The sequence below is a fragment of the Danio rerio genome, chromosome 4 (genome assembly GCF_052040795.2).
Source record: "Danio rerio strain M-AB ecotype USA chromosome 4, GRCz13ab, whole genome shotgun sequence".
Taxonomy (NCBI): domain Eukaryota; kingdom Metazoa; phylum Chordata; class Actinopteri; order Cypriniformes; family Danionidae; genus Danio; species Danio rerio.
In genome coordinates, this window is record NC_141024.2 from 39,853,603 (window position 1) to 39,860,000 (window position 6,398).

The 6,398-nt window shown below is 34.4% G+C and overlaps 1 protein-coding gene and 1 non-coding gene across 2 annotated transcripts in view; both read left to right on the plus strand.

Moving 5' to 3' along the window:
- Window positions 1-6,398, plus strand: part of LOC110439563 (uncharacterized) — a 100,078-nt gene that overhangs the window by 71,493 nt on the left and 22,187 nt on the right.
- Window positions 5,752-5,833, plus strand: trnal-aag (transfer RNA leucine (anticodon AAG)). Its single transcript has one exon. It is a non-coding gene; the product is annotated as a tRNA-Leu (tRNA).

A 6,398-nucleotide genomic window follows, 5' to 3' on the forward strand; every position in this document is an offset into this window, starting at 1 on the left:
TTTTAAAATGTATTATTAGAAATTAAAATAAATGGTTCCAGCCTAAAACAATTAACTATTCATGTGTTTTAGGCAACTATTTACAAGCATTTTGATGGTTTAAAAGCCATCACCCAATAATTGACCTATAATTTCCAAGGGATTGGGGTAAAATGATGGCATTTAATCCCTCCTTGAGTGAATCCTTCTCAATTGGTCAATGGTCCTTATTGGAAGTTTGCCCCCAAGTAGTCACTGGACCCTGATATAAATAGACACAAAAACTATTATAGATGGACTGTAACACAATATACATTCTGGAAATAAGAGTTTCTAAACAAACTTACTTATTGTTTACTAGTCATAAGCAAATATTCAATGCAGCCAAGGACTACTCAAACTAGGGCTGTGCAATTAATCGAAAATCCAGTTTCGATTTTGATTACGGCTTCTATTGATTATGAAAAACCATTAAACGAGATAAACGATTATTCCATCATATACCGCCTCCTTTCCAGTTCCACGTGAAAGTGACTGAAAGATGTAGTGTAATGTAACTTTTGCAGCATAAGATGCGCATCATTCATATTTTTAAAAGCGCAAAAGAGCATGTGCTGTTGTGTGTGCGCGCTGCGCTTAGCCTCGAAAAGGTATTTTGTGTGTGTTTGTGTGTGTCTGTGTGCGCATGGTCCGCGATTAGCCTCGGACAGCAGAGCACGCACATCTAACTCCATCTTAATGTGAGCGCTTTAATGGTCAAATACATGCACAGTGTTTAATGATTATTCATATTAATCCTAATTTGTTTAGTAAACAAACAAGTTGAGAATCAAAAGACATGTAAAAGTGAAACCATATCATAGCTGCACTATTCTTAAAGTGACAGCGTGCGATATTCCTGCTGCTGTTTTTCTTATTAATCAAACAACAAAAACACAAAATCCACTCACTGCTCTTGACTGAAGGACTTTTGTAGTTAAAGCTTTTTCTTACAGTGAAGATGCTTAAGACACAGTTTAAACATAACAGATTTAATAGCTCATTTCTAATAACTGATTTCTTTTAACTTTGCTATGATAACAGCACATAATATTTTACTAGATATTTTTCAAGATACTAGTATTCAGCCTAAAGTGACATTTAAAGGCTTAATTAGAGTAAATAGGCAAGTCATTATGTAACAGTAGTTTCTTCTGCAGACAATCAAAAATATATATTGCTTGGGGAGGCTAATAATATTCAGTTATTAAAATAGGTTTCAAAATATTTAAACCTGATTTTATTCTAGCTGAAATAAAATAAGCCTTTCTCCAGAAGAAAAAAAAATATTACAGGAAATACTGTAAAACTTGCTCTGTTAAACATAATTTGGGAAATATTTGTATATAAAAATAAATTCACAGAAGGGCAAATCCTTTTGACTTCAACTGATAATCATTTTGAATAATCGTGATTACAATTATGACCAAAATAATCGTGATTATAATTTCTCCCGTAATCGAGCAGCCCTGGCAGAAAGCTAAACGAGCTAAGGAAAGACAATGAAACAAAGAATGGGAGAATGAAATGGAAAAGATAACAGAAGGAAATATGGATATTAGGAGAATAGTGATATTAGAAGAGAAACTGAAAAAACTAGAAGAGGAAAAATGTATGGGAACTAGAATAAGAAGTAAGATAAAAAATACAGTGGAAGGAGAAAGAAGTACAAAGTTCTTTTATGATCTAGAAAAAACACGACAAAAAGCAGATTTGATAAAGAATCTCTCAACAAAAGAGAAAACTGTCAAAGATAAAGAAAGTATTTTAAGAACCATTAAAGATTTCTATGAAACTTTGTTTAAAGCAAAAGGAGTTCATGAGGAAGATAAGGATTTTTTATTAAATCAAATAAAGGTTAAAGTAAGTGAAGAGGATAAAAAACTGTGTGATAGTGATATAACTGAAGATGAGATCAATGAAGCTATAACACAATTAAGTAATGGCAAAAGCCCTGGTTTAGATGGTTTGTCATCCGAATTTTATACGACTTTTAAAGATGTTTTAATTCTAATTTTAAAAGATCTTTTTATTGCTATTTTTAAAAAAGGACAGTTGAGTGAGAGTATGAAGAAAGGAATGATTAAAATAATTTATAAAAATAAAGGTGATAAAGATGATTTGCAAAATTATAGACCTTTAAGTATGCTTAATACAGATTATAAAATATTAGCAAAGATTTTAGCAAACAGACTTAAAAAGGTAGTTCCCACTCTTATTACTACTAACCAGGCTTATGGTGTTATGGTGTAGGTAGAGATATAGCAGACACAGTAACAAGCATCAGAGATTTAATCTGGTACATAAAAGAAAAAAAAGATGAAGGATTTTTATTCAGCATAGATCTAGAAAAGGCTTTTGATAGAGTTGAGCATAGCTATTTATTTGACATAATACAAAAATTTGGCTTTGGTGAGAATTTTATTAAGTGGATAAAATGTTTTTATACAGATATTTTTAGTTGTTTTAAAATAAATGGATTTTTAACTGACTACATTGAGATTTCTAGATCTATAAGACAAGGATGTCCTTTATCAGCGTTATTATACACATTAGTTGCTGAACCATTAGGCTTAGCTATAATTGGAGAAAAGGAAATTAAAGGGTTTAAAATAGAAATCAATAGAACAGAACAGAAAATTTACCAGTATGCTGATGATACCACTCTGTTTTTAAAAGATTTTAAAAGTGTTGGAAAAGCTATGGAAATATTTGATAAATATTGTCGAGGATCGGGAGCAAAAGTAAATAAAGAAAAAACTGAATATATGAAGATGGGAAAAGTAGACGTTCCACAAGGAAATTGGGAATATAAAGAACAAAAAAAATTACATAAAGATCTTAGGCATTACACTGGGATATGATGAAATTAAAACTAGAGAAATAATTTGGGATGAACTTATAAATAAAATGGAAAACAGATTATGTTTTTGGAAACAGAGAGTATTGTTTTTAAAAGGAAAAGTACTGGTATTAAATTCTCTTTTTCTATCTAAGATGTGGTATGTTTTAAGTGTTGTTAGTCTACCTACGTGGGTGTATAAGAAAATAAAAACTATGATTTTAAAGTTTTTATGGGATGATAAACCATCTAAAATTGCATATAACACTATCATTGGAAAGGTGGATGAGGGAGGACTAGGACTTATAGATCCATGGATAAGAATGAAAAGCATGAGAATTAAAACATTAAAAAAGTTTTTAAATGAAGACAATATTCCATGGAAAAGCATAATGAGTTATTTTATTAATAAATGTGGACAAATAGGAGATGATTTCTTATGGATGGCATTTAAAGACCGCATGATAGAAAATATTCCTGAGTTTTATAAAGAGTTGTTGAGAACATGGAAATGCTTTTATAATAATATACAAACTGAGATTGAAGGGAGAAAACTTTATTTACAGCAACCCCTATTTTTAAATCAGAACAATAAAAGCAAAAAGCAAATGTTTTATGAGAACTGGTATGCAGTGGGTTTTAGACAAGTAAAAGACATTTTATATGAAATAAAACCTGGGTTTTTACCGACTCAAGCAATAATAGATACACTGGAGGAAATAGAAGATGTAGATGATAAAGAAAAAATTGAAGATCAATACAAGAAGTTAAGATTAGCATTACCAGATCACTGGATCAAAACTATTGAAGAGAATGAAAAAGAAACAGAAAATAGAAAAATAAAAGTTTTTTTAAAAATGGATGAAGATAAAATTAGTATCAATGATTGTCCTATCAAGATGTTTTATACATGTTTGTGTAACACTGTGTTTAAAAAACCTAAATCAAGAGAATTTTGGGAAAAGTTATTTGAAAACTTTGATACTTCAAGTATATGGAAAAATGTAAGATCAATTTTAAAAAGTCCAGCATTGGAAAACTTTGATTTTATGTTGAGACACAACTGCATAATGACAGAGATCATCTTTAAAAAGATTGGGGTATCACAAGATGATTTGTGTAAAGTGTGTTTGGAAAAAAAGGAAGGCGTGTTACACCTATTTTTAAATTGTAAAAAGTTGAGTGATTTTATGAAGATGTTGAAAACAATGGTGTGTAATTTTCTGTATGATGAAAACATTATTTTAGAAGAATGGGATACACTGTTTTTATTTGGTTTTAATGGGAAAACAAAAAATAAGTTTGCTCTTAATTATATGTTGACTCTTGCAAGATTTACAATATGGAAAAGAAGAAATATTATGAAACAAAAGAAAAAAGAAATTCCATTGGTTTTGTTGTATAAACAGATTGTGGCTGAGGAAATAATGGTTATATATGACTATTGCAAAATGTATGAAAAGATGGACATTTTTGAAAAATGTATTACAAAAAATAATCCATATATTGTACAAACTTGGACTGGTTTTAAAGTTTTCTTACCTAAAGATTTTTAAATATTTTATCTTTTAAATATTTGTATGTATAAATGTCAAGATTGTTGATGATGTATTTTTTAATAAAGAAAAAAGAAAAAAAAAAAGCTCGAATCTGCTCAGGAGCAAGTGTCTTTCCCACGATTAGATTGCAGCATCTTAACAAAGTCTGCACTGGAAGTCTCTCTTTGCCATTGCTCCTTTTAGCAAGAGCACCCTATTGAAACAGGAACAGTAAAGATTCACAATTAGAGTAGTAATACTCTATAACTGGATTTGAATATAATAACAACAACAATGTGGGGTCTGCTGTGATGGAATCAGTAACTTTCACTCTTTTGTGAAATAACAGTTACCTTGTAATCAGGTTTAAATGCATTGCAGCTGGCTGCCGTTAGGAGAAGACTTCAAATGCCTTGAGTAGGGCTCAAATAGAGACAGAACTGTGGTTGACAGGAAGGTGGGAGTGCTTCCTAAGCTGGTATTAAGGAGCTCTTTTTCTTTGTGGAGGAGCTCCAGCAAGGCATGGCTAAATTGAATTGATTTCCCAGTGCTGTTGTGCTACTTGAAACAAGTTGGTGTCGAAACTGCTCAGGGAAAGCAGCTTTGTAAGGTAGCGTGGCCGAGCGGTCTAAGGCGCTGGATTAAGGCTCCAGTCTCTTCGGGGGCGTGGGTTGAATCCCACCGCTGCCAGATTTGGTTTTAAACACGGCCAAACTGCTTGAGTGTGTGAGCGTTCGCAGTGAACGCTGGAAGTGAAAAAGTTAATTTAAGTCGTCAACTAGTCAGTATAATGTGTTCTTTGAAACTCACGGCAGACTCGTTGGTGTGACAGCAACACATCCCCAAGCTCGAATCTGCTCAGGAGCAAGTGTCTTTCCCACAATTAGATTGCAGCATCTTAACAAAGTCTGCACTGGAAGTCTCTCTTTGCCATTGCTCCTTTTAGCAAGAGCACCCTATTGAAACAGGAACAGTAAAGATTCACAATTAGAGTAGTAATACTCTATAACTGGATTTGAATATAATAACAACAACAATGTGGGGTCTGCTGTGATGGAATCAGTAACTTTTACTCTTTTGTGAAATAACAGTTACCTTGTAATTAGGTGCTTAAATGCATCGCAGCTGGCTGCCGTAAGGAGAAGACTTTAAATGCCTTGAGGTGTGCTCAAATAGAGACAGAACTGTGGTTGACAGGAAGGCAGGAGTGCTTCCTAAGCTGGTATTAAGGAGGTCTCTTTCTTTGTGGAGGAGCTCCAGCTAGGCATGGCTAAATTGAACTGATTTCCCAGAGCTGTTGCGCTACTTGAAACAAGTTGGTGTCGAAACTGCTCAGGGAAAGCAGCTTTGTAAGGTAGTGTGGCCGAGCGGTCTAAGGCGCTGGATTAAGGCTCCAGTCTTTTCGGGGGCGTGGGTTCGAATCCCACCGCTGCCAGGCAGACCTTTTAGGATGCTTGGGAATGACCTCTCTGCTTGAGCAAACAGACTTGCGAAGAGATACTGCATGCTTCCGCTCACATCCAAATGTAGACTCCCTGGCCAAAGTTGAAGGGCTTCACTAGGAAGCTCTGCGTCCTCTCTGCTGTTCTGCTTCCGTAAAATTGGGCAGAAAAGGGACCACTGCATAAATTCATTGAAGTCAGTGGCCGAGTGGTCTAAGGCGCTGCATTTAGGCTCCAGTCTCTTCGGGGGCGTGGGTTCAAATCCCACCGCTGCCAGGTGTGGTTTTAAACAAGGCCAAACTGCTTGAGTGTGTGTGCATTCTCAGTGAACGCTGGAAGTGAGAGAGTACATTTAAGTTGGCAACTAGTCAGTATAATGTGTTCTTTGAAACTCACGGCAGACTCGTTGGTGTGACAGCAACACATCTCCAAGCTCGAATCTGCTCAGGAGCAAGTGTCTTTCCCACAATTAGATTGCAGCATCTTAACAAAGTCTGCACTGGAAGTCTCTCTTTGCCATTGCTCCTTTTAGCAAGAGCACCCTATTGAAACAGGAAC